Genomic DNA, 16,261 nt, shown 5'->3' on the forward strand with positions numbered 1-16,261 from the left:
AGGGGTGGACTATCATTGGTCTTTTCCAGATATCAGAGGAAAGCTGTGAAAAAAGGGTATTTAAAAATTGGTATTTTGTTAGTAAATGTTCATTCTATTGGATAGATTCTTTCACTCGATAATAAAAGGTGGAAATGTTAACTGCCTTCTTTCAGAGTACACAGTGCGAACTTCCACCCCACAGCATTGTCAAGGAATAAGACATCTGTTTCATTGAAGTGATTTTTCCAGGTGATTACAGCTTACCTCTGCCCACCCACATTATATTTTTGCTTGAACTGTTTCTGATGGAAACGTGACACGTACTTTACTTTTTTACATGGAGTCTGCAAATGTGGATACAACTTTCCTTGACTTGGGCTTCTCATGATAAACATCCAGTTTCGTCCCTTGCCTTCATCCTGTTACTGTTTGACAGCAGACTTGCATTGGGCTGAGTGACTTTGTATAAATAATCACATATTTTTATTCTTTTGTAGTTGTCATTATTCCTAATAATAGCGCTCCTCTGGGTAGTTAGCAAATCCCAGGCTGGGTGCTAAGAATGTCATATACATTATAGTCTTGGTTAGTCTGCCTGACTCCCTACCCCCACCAAGAAATGAGATTATTCCTTCCATTTAGGGGGAGAAAACTGAGCTTTAAAAAACTAGTAGTGAGTGGTGGAGCTGTAATTTGAACCTGGGTCTCTAACTGCAGGATGTCTGTTGCTAGGTGTTACAAGAGTTGCCTCTTGGTCTGCTTCTCCTCTCTGTATATTTCTGTCTCTCCTCCTACTTCTGAAACCTTCCCCCAAGTAAAAGCCCAAGATGACTTCTGTGTCTTTTTTTACAGAGCATTTGTTGGTATCTTTTTCCTTCAGTGGAGTTCTGAGAATATTTTTGCTGATTCCTAGGTTCCCAGGCATCTTCTGCACAGTTGCAGTTTCTGGAGGTCAAACCTGCGAGTTCATCACTATGAGCTAAGGCTTTGGGTGGATTGGTTATAGCAGGGGTCCCCAACCTCTGGAATCTAATGCCTGATGATCTGAGGTGGAGCTGATATAATAATAGTAGAAATAAAGGCCATAGTAAATGTAATGTCCCGAAACCAATACCCTCAACCCCATGGTCCACAGAAAAATTGTCTTCCATGAAACAAGTCCCTGTTGCCAAAAAGGTTGGGGATCACTGTGTTATAGAATTTACTGCATTATGATTTAATAGCATAATCAAGAAACCTGCAATCAGAGGAATGCCTGACAAGTCTATAATTTAGGGGTCAGCAAACTTTTTTCTATGAAGGGCCTGTTACTAAATATATTAGATTTTGCAGGCCATACGGTCTGGGTTGTAGCTACCTAAATCAGTCTTTGCATGGCAAGAATAGCCACAGATCAGACATAAAATGATGCATGAAGCTGTATTCAAGTAAAACCTTATTTACAAAAACAAGCAGTGGGCAGGGATTGGCCCACAGGCTTGTCGTTTGTCAACACCTGTTACAATGGACAAAAGAGCCACTCAGGGTATTTAAAAAACCAAGCTAGGGTGAGAGTTCAGAGGCTGTGTAGAGCAGTGATTTCACCCAGACTCTGGAGACAATGCCTTGATGTGTCTCCCATCTTACCCACTAACTACTATAACTTAGCCAGTTATCTTAACCTCTCTGTTTCTCGATTTTGTTTTAAGGTTAGGACAATAATAGTCCTTCCCTATCAAGACTGCTTTGCAAATTAAAGGAATTGTTTGTCAAGTACTGAGAACAACGCCCAGAGCACATTTACATTTTGAAAGTGACCCCAAACTTAAATGTCAGCTGAAATAAAACAATTGTCTCTAGTTTTTTGGTTGTAAAAATCAGAGTGAAATTGAAGAGTGTGACTTTGGTTTTCCTTTATCGTCTGTGTCTCTGCTTTGCTGCTGTTTGGATGTGGCTGGCTGTGGGATAACACAACATTCTTAGTTAAGACAGTGAATTTGGAAACTATCTCTTCCCTTTCACCCCCTTCACTCAATCGATCAAGATGGGGCTTGGCAGGTGTACTCCCCACTTGTGAAGCTCTGGGTTCTCTATCCTATTTGGGGATGAAAGGAAACTTCTAAAATAGTTGCCTCACGTGTGTTCAAAAGGATACCGCTGACACTCATTTGCTCCACCCTGGGTTCTCTCTCACCTTTCTTCTCCTGGGCATCCAGCTATTTTTAGTGACGTATTTTAATCAGAGATGAACTTGTGAAGATCTCTGGCCCAAAAATGAAAGAGTATGTCACAGCTGAATGAGAGACGGGGTAGGGGGAGGCAGCGGGGAGTCATGTCCCAGGTCTGAGGACATAAATAGCAAAGGGTGTGAATGCACCAGGATGTGGAAACCTCTGTGAAGCAGAATCCACATGTGTTGTATGAACAGCACAATGTGAAAGGAAGACCTGTGAATTTGAAGATTAGAGTGAGAGTGATGTTATGTATCAGATAAGGTAATTTTGACCCTGAAGTTGACATGTGAGTCTTCGGAGGAAAGTTGTAAGTATATCTGGAACCAGAAAGATACGTGTTTGATTCCAGAGTCCGTCACCCAGTTGTGCTTACATTGTGCAGATCATTGTACACCGTGAGCCTCAAGAGGAAGATTACTCCCAACTCTTCAGTATGTGTAAAACAACAGGTTAAGATAACAAGACATCATTCTTAAAGTTCTCTTGTTGATGGGTCACTGTCAGACTCAAAAAAATAATAGTGATTAATTCTTGATTGAAAATTTTGGGTAGAGATGTCTTTTCTTTCTTTTCTTTTTAATATTATTCTTTCAAGCCTGCATCCTTGAAATGGCCAAGGGCAGGAATGGTAGACAGAATGTACATACTAAGGATGAGGGGGGAGGTGAGAAGTTTCCAGTTGTTTGGGCCCACCTTATGAGTCATCTGGCAGGCATGTCCTCTCGATGACCTGCTCCCACACCAGAAGATGCCAGATCTTCAAGGTGGGAAGTGTCTGGGTCCCTCTACTACTGTGTGGGCCAGAGCACTGCTACCAGCTCCCACCCGCTGCTACGGCCACTCTCTACTTTGACTTGGACTTGAACCAGAACTAATCTAAACCACTCTTGCTTGGTCTGTGCTCCAACCAAGAACCTATGTTGTAACTGATATAAAGGTTTGACACATGACTTAGCTTCAACTAACTGGGAGTTGCTAGAAAGATCATGGGAGTTGGAGCCAGAAGACCTGGGTTTAATCCTAGTTCTGTCACTTGCTGCTGCTGCTGCTGAGTCGCTTCAGTCGTGTCCGACTCTGTGCGGCCCCATAGACGGCCTCCTTCCAGGCTCCTCTGTCCCTGGGATTCTCCAGGCAAGAGCACTGGAGTGGGTTGCCATTTCCTTCTCCAGTGCCTGAAACTGAAAAGTGAAAGTGAAGTCACTCAGTCGTGTCTGACTCTTAGCGATCCCATGGACTGCAGCCCACCAGGCTCCTCTGTCCATGGGATTTTCCAGGCAAGAGTACTGGAGTGGGGTGCCATTGCCTTCTCCCTGTCACTTGCTAACAGGATAATATTGAATAAGAAACTAGCTTAAACCTCTTCTGTGACTGACATGCATTACCATATTTAATATTCTGCAACAAGCCTCTAGGGGTAAAATGCCTGGCACAGTGCTTGGCACAAAGTCAACAATCAGTGAAAGATGACTATTGATGTTATTCATATGAGGGTTAATTATTCACAATGCTAAGTTGTTGCTAATCAACTCAAGCAGTGTTAGTAACTTAATACCTGCTGGCTCTGAGGTCTGGAATGAATTTTGCTAATTTCTGAAGTGGTTGGGTGATCCATGGCCAATGAGTGGGCCAGCAGAAACCAGAAGTCCCCTTAGCCCCTGTGCATGGCATTCACCTACCTTGGGTAAAGGATGTCAGGATACAGCGGACAGGCTCCTGGGGTGGTGCCTTCTGATCCCTCACAAAGGGTGAGGGTGGAGCTAAGGGTGAGGCACCTGGTGATCAAGAAAAAAAACTGAGTCTTTTCCCTGACTCGCCAAAACCTTAGCACCTACCTAATACCAGTTCCTCCATTCTGAATAACAACCCCAGTCTTATTTGAGGTGGTGGTGTACTTTGCTAAAACACTGCATTTCCCTTCCTCCGACAATGTTAAATATGGCCAGCTGACCAACTGCTGACCAGTGAGGTTTAAGTAGTGTTCTGTGGGATGTTCAAGAAGGATCCCAGTTGGGAGCTGACGGAGGTGGGAGACTTGATTTTTGCCTTTCCATCCTCCCCCTCTTCCTGCTGCCAAGAACGTAGAAATGATGGAGGGAGCTTCAGCAACCTTTCTGTGACTTTGAAGGCAGAAGCCACAGGCTCAGGATGGCAAGGCTGAAGATAGAGGGGACCTTCATTCTGCATGAAAAGACTCCCCTGTCCAAATATCCAAGCGCCGTCCAAAGATCCTCCCTATTATTCTGGCTTTATGTGTATGAATGAGCCTTGGCCTCATTTTGTATTACGTATTTCAATAGCCTTCAAGACTACAAGTCCCAGTGCTAAAGAACTGCATAGCTACTCTCATCCTCTTGTGTGGCTAGTTTAATTCCTTCACCCTGCTTGCAAACGCCTAGAGTCCAGCTTCCCAGCCAAGTAAGCATATGACGCCATTGTTCTGTCTGTTGCACTAAGGACTGGACATTTCTGTGCTTAACTGCTCTCTAATTGTTTTGATTTGTTGTTTAATGGCCTTTCTGGGTGGTCAGGAAGTTTCTTCCAAATTCTGTAACACTTCTTGTATTTTCTGTACTGTATATGTGGATGGATTCCTGATGACTGTTCCCTCAGAGGAGGGATCCTTGGAAAAGGCCTTAGAAAAATATCCAATGGGGTAACCTGAGATTTGCAGGTTCTGGTCATTTCTGTTCAGTGAGTAAACTTCACACTCTGCTGGTTATTCATCTGTTGATTATCATCTCCAAGCCCATCCTGCTCTCCTCTAAACTATGATCTGAGGTAGATGTCTATATGCTATGTTTGCCACAGCCCCTTATTAGCTGGCTTCTGGTTAGGCTGTCAGTGGGAGGTGTTGACCATAGATGGGGATGGGAGAGGATTTATTTATGTTTCCATCTCAAGTTTGCATCTTCTCAGCAGCCGCGGACCTCAGTGGTGCTTCAGCCTGCAAATGTGTACTTGAGAGGGAAGACTGATCCAGTCCGATATTTACAAATGTCATCATCTGAAGGCTGAGGGACACTTTTCACCAAAGCCTGTTTCTTTTACCTCCTGGGTGGCACACAGAGAAATTCTGTGTTCAACTTCCCCTTCAACAGTACGTGAACCAAGAACTTCCAGATGTACAAGCTGGGTTTAGAAAAGGCAGAGGAACGAGAGATCAAATTGTGTTGGATCATAGAGAAATCAAGAGAATTCCAGAAAAGAATCTACTTCTGCTTCATTGAGTATACCAAAGCCTTTGACTGTGGATTATAACAAACTGTGGAAAATATTTAGAAAGGTAGGAATACCAGATCGTCTTACCTACCTCCTGAGAAACTAAAGAAGGCAACAGTTAGAGCTGGATATGGAACGACAGACCTGTTCAAAATTGGGAAAATAGTACATCAAGGCTGTATATCGATACCTTGCTTATTTAAATTATATGCAGAGTACATCATGCAAAATGCCAGGCTGGATGAAGCACAAGCTGGAATCAAGATTGTTGGGAGACATATCAATAACCTCAAATATACAAGTGCTACCACTCTAATGGCAGAAAGTGAAGAGGAACTAAAGAATCTCTTGATGAGGATGAAAGAGGAGAATGAAAAAACTGGCTTAAAACTCAACATTCAGAAAACTAATATCATGGCATCCAGTCCCATCACTTCATGATAAATAGATGGGGAAACAATGGCAATAGTGACAGACTTTCTTGGGCTCCCAAAATCACTGAGGCCAGTTACTGCAACCATGAAATTAAAAGATGTTTTCTTCTTGGAAGGAAAGCTATGACAAAACTAGACAGCACATTAAAAAGCAGAGACATCACTTTGTTGACAAAAGTCTAGTATAGTCAAAGCTATGGTTTTTCCATTTATGGACGTGAGAGTTGGACCATAAAGAGGGATGAATGCTGAGGAACTGACACTTTCAAAGTATGGTGCTGGAGAAGAATCCCTTGGACTGCAAGGAGATCAAACTAGATAGTCCTAAAGGAAATCAATCCTGAATATTCATTGGAAGGACTGATGCTGAAGCTGAAGCTCTAATACTTTGGCCACCTGATGCAAAGAACTGACTCCTTAGAAAAGACCCTGATGCTGGGAAAGATTGAAGGCAAGAGGAGAAGGGGACGACAGAGGATGAGCTGGTTGGATGGCATCACCAACTCAATGGACATGAGTTTGAGCAAACTCAGGGAGATAATGAAGGACAAGGAAGCCTGGCATGCTGCAGTCTGTGGGATCGTAAAGAGTCAAATGTGACTGAGCAACTGAACAACAACTATAGCCTCCTCTGCTGGAGGATTATGGTGGGGAGAGGAGGAGGCTGAGTTCTGGCTAGTGGAATGATGGTGGAAGTGTTTTTTGCTGTTACTATATAAGGTGCCATGCAAGGTGCCTCCACTACTTTCCCGACCTTCTTTACCCTCATTTGCCTTCTGGATGCAGAAGATCTGGTGCCCAATCCTGAGGCCCTGGCAGTTGACACACTAGAAGGAAGGATCCTGGGATGCCCAGACAATTTCAGGAAACAGAATTCCTTTCTACCCCACAGCTGTCCTGCCCTGGATCATGACACAGTGAGAAAGCAACCTTTCATGTGCTTACCCCATGAGATCTGGGGGTTGGTTTTTATAGATATTAGCTTTACATACCTTAACTAGTACGTGGACAGACTTCTAAAATTATAGCTTTTGACCCCAAGGCCTCTTGCATCCCAAGAATCAAAGTCAGAAAATGGCTTGGGATAAATTATAAGTGAATTAATCAAAGTACCACTAAACACGTGCAGACTTCACAGCTTGTTAGAGGTTTTGTTGTTCATTAATTCATCCTTTCAGGAAGTAATTTTTTTAAAAAATATTTATTTATTTGGCTGCACCAGGTCTTAGTTGAGACATGCAGGATCTTTTAGTTGTGGCATGTGGAATCTCATTCCCCTACTAGGGATTGAACTTGAGCCCCCTTCATTGGGAGCATGAATTTCTGGCCACTGGACCACCAGGCAAGTCCCAGGAAACACTTTTTGAGTACCTGCAGTGATTGTATGAGGGACCATGAGGACCCTAAAGATTGAGAGAGTGTGACTTAGGGAGGGATGTAACTTTGGATTAGCAATGGAATAAAGCCTCTCTAGAGTCTGTGTTTCATCTGAGCTAGAAAGCTGAGACTTGGAGAAGGAAATGGCAACCCACTCCAGTATTCTTACCTGGAGAATCCTGTGGACAGAGGAGCCTAGTCGCTGCTGTCCATAGGGTCACACAGAGTTGGACATGACTGAAGCGGCTTAGCATGCATGCATGCATTGGAGAAGGAAATGGCAGCCCAGTCCAGTATTCTTGCCTGGAGAATCCCAGGAACAGAGGAGCCTGGTGGGCTGCTGTCTGTGGGGTCACACAGTCAGACACGACTGAAGTGACTTAGAAACCGCAGCAGCAGCAGCAGAATGCTGAGAAGGAAGCAGTCCTGTGAATACCTGGGCAGGTGTGCACTCCCAGCAGAGGGTGTGACTAATGCAAAGGCTGGAAGTAGGAACGTGTCTGCTAAGTTTTAAGAACGGAAAATGAGCCAGTGTGATTGGAGCAAAGTGAGCAGGGGAGAGAGTGGTAAGATGAGATTAAATCATGGTGTGCCTTGTACACCACATTGGTTGTGCCTTTGTATTTTATTCTGAGTCCAGTGGGAAGCCAATGGGATAGTGAGCAGAGAGGTGACAGGATCTGATTCACAACAGCATTTAAGTGTTGATTCCCCCAGGATAAGATAGACACTCGCTCCAGACAGAACTAAGGGTGTTCTCCTGGGAATACCTAGAACAATGTCAAAATAGGAGAGTGCTGAAGACATGAATGTTGCAGGGAAGAACCAAATCTGGACTCCATGATGAATCTGTTTCTTTGACTGTAACCTTTGTTATCCATTGCTTTTGTTATTATAATCATGCATAATGACCTTCCTTGGGGAGCCCTGCACATTGCCTGAAGCAGTTAACACATCCCCTCCTTGCAGTTGGTCATTCCAAGAGTTTTTTCAAGATAAGGATCTTTACTTCCTCAACTCCTCCCCCTCTCTGTCCTATAAAAGAACCTGGCTTTCAGACCCAGACAGGATGGTTATTTTGAGGCATTAGTCTTCCATCTCCTCTGTCAGTCAGCTTTCTGAATAAAGTCGTATTCCAGTACTCTTGCCTAGAAAATTCCATGGATGGAGGAGCCTGGTGGGCTACAGTCCATGGGGTTGCAGAGTCGGACATGACTGAGCGACTTCACTTTAACTTTCCTTGCCTTAACACCTCATCTCTTGGTTAATTGGCCTGTCGTGTGGTGAGCCGACCGAGCTTAGACTTTTAACATGAACAAGCAGCTTACAGGGAAGGCCAGGAGGGATTGACAAGCCTTTCTATATTTTTCTGTAATTCTTCTCTTTCATTATCATTATTGAGCTTCTCCTTAGAGTACAACTGGAGATGAGTGCTTGGGTGCCTATGGTTTATTTTAGGAGGAAATCTCAAGGAGCAGGGGTTTGTAAACAAGTGTTGAAAGGAAAAAAAAAAAAAATGCACAACCTAAATGTGCAGAATTATGTTTTAGTCAGTGGATTTGCTGAGGGTTTAAGCCTGGGAGCAGTGCTCTCAGATAAATAAGAGAGGGGCCAGAATAAGTGGGAATATTTGCAACAAAATCCAGGTAGTCCAAATATCAAAAGATTACTGTTAATTAAAGAAAAAATATACCTTTAAAGTTAATGAATGTAACACTTTTCTATGAATGGGAAGGTGCAAGAGTCTGAACTTACTGAAATCATTCTTTTGATATGCGCTGTAACTATCTAGAGCTAATACCTTTTTTTTTTTTTTTTTTTTTTTGCCACCTTGGATCCCCTCAGGGTGCACAATCTGGGGCAGCTGCAGTGGCCTGTGGTTTGAAGGTCACAGGTCACATCTTTGTTTACTGATTCGGCAGGTGACAGTTCTTCATCTGCACAGGAAGAAGGATCCCTACGCACACCATCACCAGAGGGCAGCTGCACCTCCGTCCCACTTGGGGTTGCTCCCAGAGACGCCATGCTACATGCACCTGAGAATTTTTCCACACAATGGGAGGAAAACAGGATTATTTTTCCATGGGGTCTTGGCCCCCTTGGTCTTAAACACTTCTTGAGTGTAAGCTGCCTCCTATTTCCAGGTTTGCTCAGGCCTCGCACTGAGTGCTCCTGGCAAACTCCCAAGCTGAGCCCCAGGGCAAAAAGCCTCAAGGCCTTCTCCTGTAGGCTTTAGCATTAAATGCTCTTTTAAAATGGTGGGTTTTGATTCTACAAATGATCCAGAAGCTCGCCAGAGAGAAACAGGGTCTGGGTAGGGGAAATAGAAAATGGCAGCCAAAATGCCAACAGAAGCCCCGAGGCATGGAAAGGAAGAGAAGGCTGCCTGTTGGAAGAAATGAGAGATGACTCTTTTTTAACAAAGAGTTTTGTGTTTGTTGCGTGCTATGGTTTCCTCTCTCTCTCTCTCTCTCTCTCTCTCTCTCTCTCTCTCACACACACACACACACACACACACACACACACACACACGCACAGTACAAACCACATGGAAGGACTTTTGCCCTCCCCATCAAATAATACCCTTCTCTTGACTTAGATCCTTTGTACAACCTCCTTCTCTTGCCCCTCCCCAGTCATACACACATATATGCTTTGCCTGACTATTTCTCATTTATCCCTGAAGACCCACATCTCAATTTGATGGCTTTCCTTAACTTTCTAAACCTGATAATAATATACACTGTCTTGGAGCCTTTTGATTTGTCAACTTAAAAATATTCACAACCTAAAAGTTGAGTTATGTTTTAATTCAGCAGGAATTTTTCAGACCTCAAACCTAGGAGGCAGCATCTCTACCCTGAGAGAACTGCTCCAGTGAGGTGAAGGGAAGATCCAGGTTATATAGAAGTTTAGTAACAAAAGACAGGTAGTCTGAACATCAAAAGATTGTTTTTAATTGAAATAAATCAGATATCTCAAGGAGTTTAGTGCTTTTTATGGATGGGATGATCCAAGAGTGTGGGCTCACTGAAATTCTTCCTTTGATATGCACCTCTCCTATTTGGGGCCAGTATCCCTGTTTTCGTATCCTGAGTTTCTTCAGGGCTCACTTAAGGGAATGGCTGCAGTCAGATATTCGTTTCCTTCCTGAGTTTCCTCAGGGCTGCAATCACTAATGACTGTGACATCTTTTGTTTACTGATATAGTAGGAAATATTCCATTTCTCAAATTCTAAGAACCAGACCCCCACTCACAGTTCAAGTTAAAAACGACCAACCAAGCAAATGGATGTAGGGTAGTGTTTCTTTCTCAGCATGTAATTCCATAGACTGCTTACCTCAGGATCACTGGGTGCTGATTCTAAGTACCCATCCCTGCAGCCTGCCCACACCTGCTCAACCCCAAATCTAAGGAACTGGCACATAAGCAAGCTGCCTGGATGTTTCTTCTGCATATCCATTTTCAAGAGCCACTGCTCCAGGAGATTCTCCCAGTGCTCTTTGCAAAGAACAGTACTTATAACTGGGTCTGAGAGGAACCAGAACTTTGTCAAGCATCTTAGATCTGTAGAAGTTTGATTTCTTGTTTCCCCACTGGTCTCCTTACTTGCTCTCCTTTGCTTACACTTGGTTCTCTCAGTTCTAAATTCTATTGTTCTAACAGCCAACTGGCTCAGCCTCAGAGTCCCCATCCCCAGTCCTGGATTAATCCAGCTTGGACCAGAGATCACCCTTGCTTTAGCCAGCTATGGTCCAGGGGATGAAAGAGTTGATGTCACCTTCTCTGCAGTTACTGTGGACCAGGGAGTTTTTTTTACAAAAAGAATAGAAATCATCATTTCTAGTGCAGCATCCCATGGGGCTTTGACTTTCCTGATTCTAACATCTATTAATAAAATCTAATGTAATTGGCAGTATACTTCCTAGTATCCACCATCAGACTGAGAGAAATCTAAGGACAAGACCACCATCTTAAGGACCCTTATATTCGTAAAACTTACCAGAGTGCTTATCCCCAAGAGAGGACTCAATAATTAAGACTGACCAGATATGTCACTGCAAATGTATAGGAGCACAGTTCCACTGTTTTTTAAGTTTGAAATCAATATAATTGAGGCATTGTTCACATACAGTAAAATATACCCATTTTAAGCAAACAGTTTGATGAGTATGACAAAGATGCGTACCAGTGTAACCATGTGTCAATCAAGATACAGAACATTTCCATCACTCAAGTCTCCTTTCTCAAAGGGCTGCTTCTTAATTCTTAATTTGCTTTAGAAAAGAGTAGCCCAAGCTTGGATTTGGGAGATAGTTCTCACAGCATGCTCTGTCACCTAGGAGCACAAGCCTTTCCTGGAAACTGGCTAGCAATGCAAATCTTTGGGCCCAAACCCCTGACCTGCAGAATCAGAAACTTTGAGGATGGGACCCTGCAATCTGTGTGATGCCGGTGAAAGCTTCAGTTTGATAAACACTGCACGAGGTCAGCTGCACTGACCATTTAAAAGGAGCAGCTGGAGTGGAGCCAAGATGGGTCACAGAAATACTTGAGAGCCTGCCCCGGAATCAAAAGGAAGTACAAAAATGGCGTGAGCTGATGAAGCGTTTTGTGAAGAAAAGGCTGGATGGGGCCTGCAGGATGGATTTGAAGGCAGAAGGTGGGAGTCAAAAAGACTAGCTCCTTTTACAGCAGATTCTGGAAGATCCATTGTCACTGCAAAAGCGTAGAAGACATTGCTTCACTTCTTGAGGACTTTGGTAGTTTTAGACTCTGTACAATGAGGTATTTTGAAAGACTTTTATCTTATGATGAGATTTAGCAGTTAGGTAGTTTTCCTCCCCTTTAAAAGGGTTTAGGTCACACGTCTAATCCTGGTGCTACTTTCATTAGAATTTCCCCCCTGTCAATTCAGCTCTTCCTCAGCCTTTATGAAGTTCATTTTTAAGATTTATGTGTATGATTTGCTGCTTTTTGTCCACAAGGTTGCTAGGCTGAACAAATCAACCTGACAGAAGATAGTGGCTGGGCAAGTCATCACAGAGGAAGGTGGAACAAAGGGAGTTTATTGTGTGGATTGAATGCTAGTTTGAATAAACAAGAACTATACACAAGTTCTAGCTTCAAGAACGACGTTGGCTGATGTGCAGTTGGTCAATAGATTTTTAAGGGAGGGGAGAAAAGGAATTAAGTGATTGCTTCAGAAATAAATATGAGCACAACAAACAGATGCTTAAAAAGGTTATTTGAAACTTGGAAATGCAGCAAAAAGATCACTGTATGTCTTTTCAACATGATACCAGAGCAGGCCCTTCCCCAGCTCTCCAGGGGAAGGTAACCTAGTGATCAGAGTGTGGAGTTGTAGGAAATCTTTATATATAGCAACCTTTATCAGATACAGGATTTGCAAACATTTTTGCAATTGATAGGAAGAGCCTTCTGATCATGATTAGAGTCTGGCCCCTGTGAGAGGGGGAAGGGAAGGATGGAGGAGTGGGTAGGAAGAGTCGTAGACTCTGGGCACCTATAAATACATTTCTTTGAGGTTGATGGGGCATCCTCAAACACGAATTGCCCATTGGAGGAGTCCCACCTCCCATAAGATGGACCCTTGCTGTGCTCGGCTTTTGGCTAGAAGAAGCCCAGAGGATCAAGAGAGCATTGGCTGGGCTGTCAGTGAACTATGCTGTCTGCAGTCAGAGATGTGAGTGGTGCATTTTAATAGCCAGCTCATCTGCTCTCTAAGCCCCATGTCTTCTTACACAGGTGTGACTGTACAGGCTTTATATTATCATGCTCTCCCTTCTCTGTACTCCTCTTTACTCCACTGTGTGTGTCTGGCATGATATCCCCAGGGCTGAGCAGAGTGTCTAGCATATGTTAAATCAAAGGCAACCTGAACTTTTCAAAAATTAATTTGACATTCTTTTAAATTAAAAAGAAAGAATTTATAAATATAAGAAAAAAAAAAAACTTAAACTTGGCTTAAAGAAAAAATGCCCTGTGGAGGGGGCAGTTCAAAAATCTGTAAAATCTGCAATACTGGTTGTAAACAACTGAAAACACTAACCTGAAAATCTTTGTTAGATGAAATGTAAGGAAATAAATGAACTTATGGCTGTTGATCAGGTGAAATACTGGAAATACCTAATCACAAGAAAATCTTAAGCTCGATTATCAATTCATTGTGTTTAGAAGATGGTGTTTGTTCTGGGATATCTTTATGAATTTAATAAAGTATTTATAAATGACCCCACATGTAAATAAACTGCTTTACTGGTCTGCAGGAGTCAGATAAATGGTCATATATATTGGTCAACTATAAAAAATTTTTTTTTACTTCTCTGGTGGTCTAGTGGTTAAAAGACTTTGATGCTGGGAGGGATTGGGGCCAGGAGGAGAAGGGGATGACAGAGGATGAGATGGCTGGATGGCATCCCTGACTTGATGAACGTGAATCTGAGTGAACTCCGGGAGTTGGTGATGGACAGGGAGGCCTGGCGTGCTGCGATTCATGGGGTCGCAAAGAGTCGGACACAACTGAGCGACTGAACTGAACTGAACTGAGTGGTTAAGACTAAGTATTTCCAATGTAGGGGGCCCAGATTTAATCCTTGATTAGGGAACTAAGATCCCACATGCCATGTAACATGGCCTAAAAAATTTTGGGCTTCCTAGCTAGCACTGGTGGTAAAGAGTCCGCTTGCCAATGCAGGAGACACAAGAGATGTGGGTTTGATCCCAGGGTCAGGAAGATCCCCTGGAATAGGAAATGGCAACCCACTCCGGTATTCTTGCCTGGAAAATTCCCTGGACAGAGAAGCCTGGCCAGCTATGTGAGGTCACAGTCGGACTATGACTGAGCATACATACACACACACATAAAAGTATAGATGATTCTTCCGTGCTCACTGCTTTGAAGTTAGGCAAAGAGAGGAAGTGTCAGGAAAGGGCAGACATGAAATCTGGGCTGTATGAGAACTCTTGTCTTACCTGTTGGTGGACTTGCTTTTGTACGTGTGGGTGGTCTTGAAAGTTCTTTGCTTATAGTGTAGTACATGGGAGTGTAGGGCCCCAAGTGGCAAACCTAAGTGTGGCCTGCCTACTGCAGTCATCAACACCATTTGCTTTTCTGTTGCCTCTCAGTAGCCCTCTAGGTGTAAATTTAGACCTGTGATTTACAAGTGTGCTCCTGCTGCTGGATTTGTCTCCTCCGAGGGTGCAGGAAATCAGGTGTTTGGAAGCAGAATCCAGTTTCACTCTTTATTTGTACTTTCAGATATGCCTTGAATTCATTTAAGTTTCTTTTTATCCCAAATGGAAATTGTCTTATTGTTTTATCTGATAATAAAAAGTATTATTATTAAAGCAATTCAATATCATGGGGGGAAATAAAAAATCTGTAATTTCATCACCATGAAAGAAGCTGCTCGACATTTCATAAAATGAATTCTAGACTGATTTAATTTCTTTTTTTAAAATGTTTATTTATTTGGTTATTTTTATTATTTTTGGCTGTGCTGAATCTTTGCTGTTGTGTGAGGACTTTCTCTAGTAGTGGTACGTGAGCTTCTCACTGTGGTGGTCTCTCATTCCGGAACAGGGGCCCTGGAGTGCACAGACTTCGGTAGTTGCAGTGTACCGGCTTAGCTGTCCTGTGGAATGTGTTATCTCCCTGCATCAGAGATCGAACCAGTGCGTTATGCATGGTGGGTTCTTAACCACTGGACCACAGAGAAAGTCCCTCTTCTTAAAAAAATTTATCTTTTATTCAAGTATAGTTGAATTACAATGTTGTGTTAATTATTGCTGTACAGCAGAGTGACTCAGTTGCATATATATATATATATATATATACACATTCTTTTCCATATTCTTTGCCATTATAATTTATCTTGAATACAGTTCCCTGTGCTGTACAATAAGACTTTGTTGTTTATCTATTATATGTATACCAGTTTATATCTGCTAATCCCAAACTCCCAATCCAACCCTCTCTCTCTGCCCATTTTTCTATTGAGTTATTTGCTTTACTGTTCTCAAGTTATATGAGCTGTTTGTATATTTTGGAAATTAAGCTGTAGTCAATTGCATCATTTGCAAATATCTTCTCCCATTCTGCAGGTTGTCTTCATTTTGTTCATGATTTCCTTTGCTGTACTGGACTGACTTCATTTCTGATCTTCATTTGACCATGGAGTCTGACACTGTCATTTTAAGTTATAATATTATCATAATCTTCTAGCTTGTCTGGAATGCCTTGTGTGTCTGCTAAGTTCCTTGCAGCCTTTCTGAGTAGACCTTCATCACTTCATAGCTGGCCAATATTTTCAGATCTACTTTACTGCTCTTGGTCTTCTAGTTCAGTTTTATGGATGAATGGTTCAAAGATGAGAGATGTTTCTGAGTGATCACTTCTGTATTTTCAGTCTCAGATGCTCATTACGATTCTTAAGTGACTGGCTGAAGTCATTATCGAGGCAAGAGCTATTACTTCAAGAGCTGGCAAACTTAATTCTTCTATTTTGCAAGCAGTCTACAATATGCTTCCTTGTGTACACACTCAACAGCACAAATTCACATTAACACACATGATTTTTCAGCTTCATTTCCAGTTTAAAGGTAGAGGAGGAGTGTTATCCAGATAAACTTGGAGAGAATCTATCAAATTATAGGGATGAGGAGTGGATGGAAATCTAATCAGTTGCCTCAAGTATTTGAAAGATTGTGTCAAGAATTGCAATCTCAAAATGCTGGAAAGGGCCAATAAAACAGATTACAGGACTTCTCTGGTGGTCCAGGGGTAAAGAATCTGCCTGCCGATGCAGGGGACATGGGTTCAATCCCTGGTCTGGGAAGAGCCCTCATGCCACGGAGCAACGAAGGCTGTGCACCACAGCTACTGAGCCCACACGCCCCCGAGTGATCCACAACAGGAGAAGCCTTCAGGCCACAGCGAGAGAAAGATCGCATGCAGCAACGAAGACCCAGAGCAGCCAAAAATAAATAATTACTTAAAAAAAAACAGATTA

The sequence above is a fragment of the Capra hircus genome, chromosome 22, assembly GCF_001704415.2.
Source record: "Capra hircus breed San Clemente chromosome 22, ASM170441v1, whole genome shotgun sequence".
Classification (NCBI taxonomy): domain Eukaryota; kingdom Metazoa; phylum Chordata; class Mammalia; order Artiodactyla; family Bovidae; genus Capra; species Capra hircus.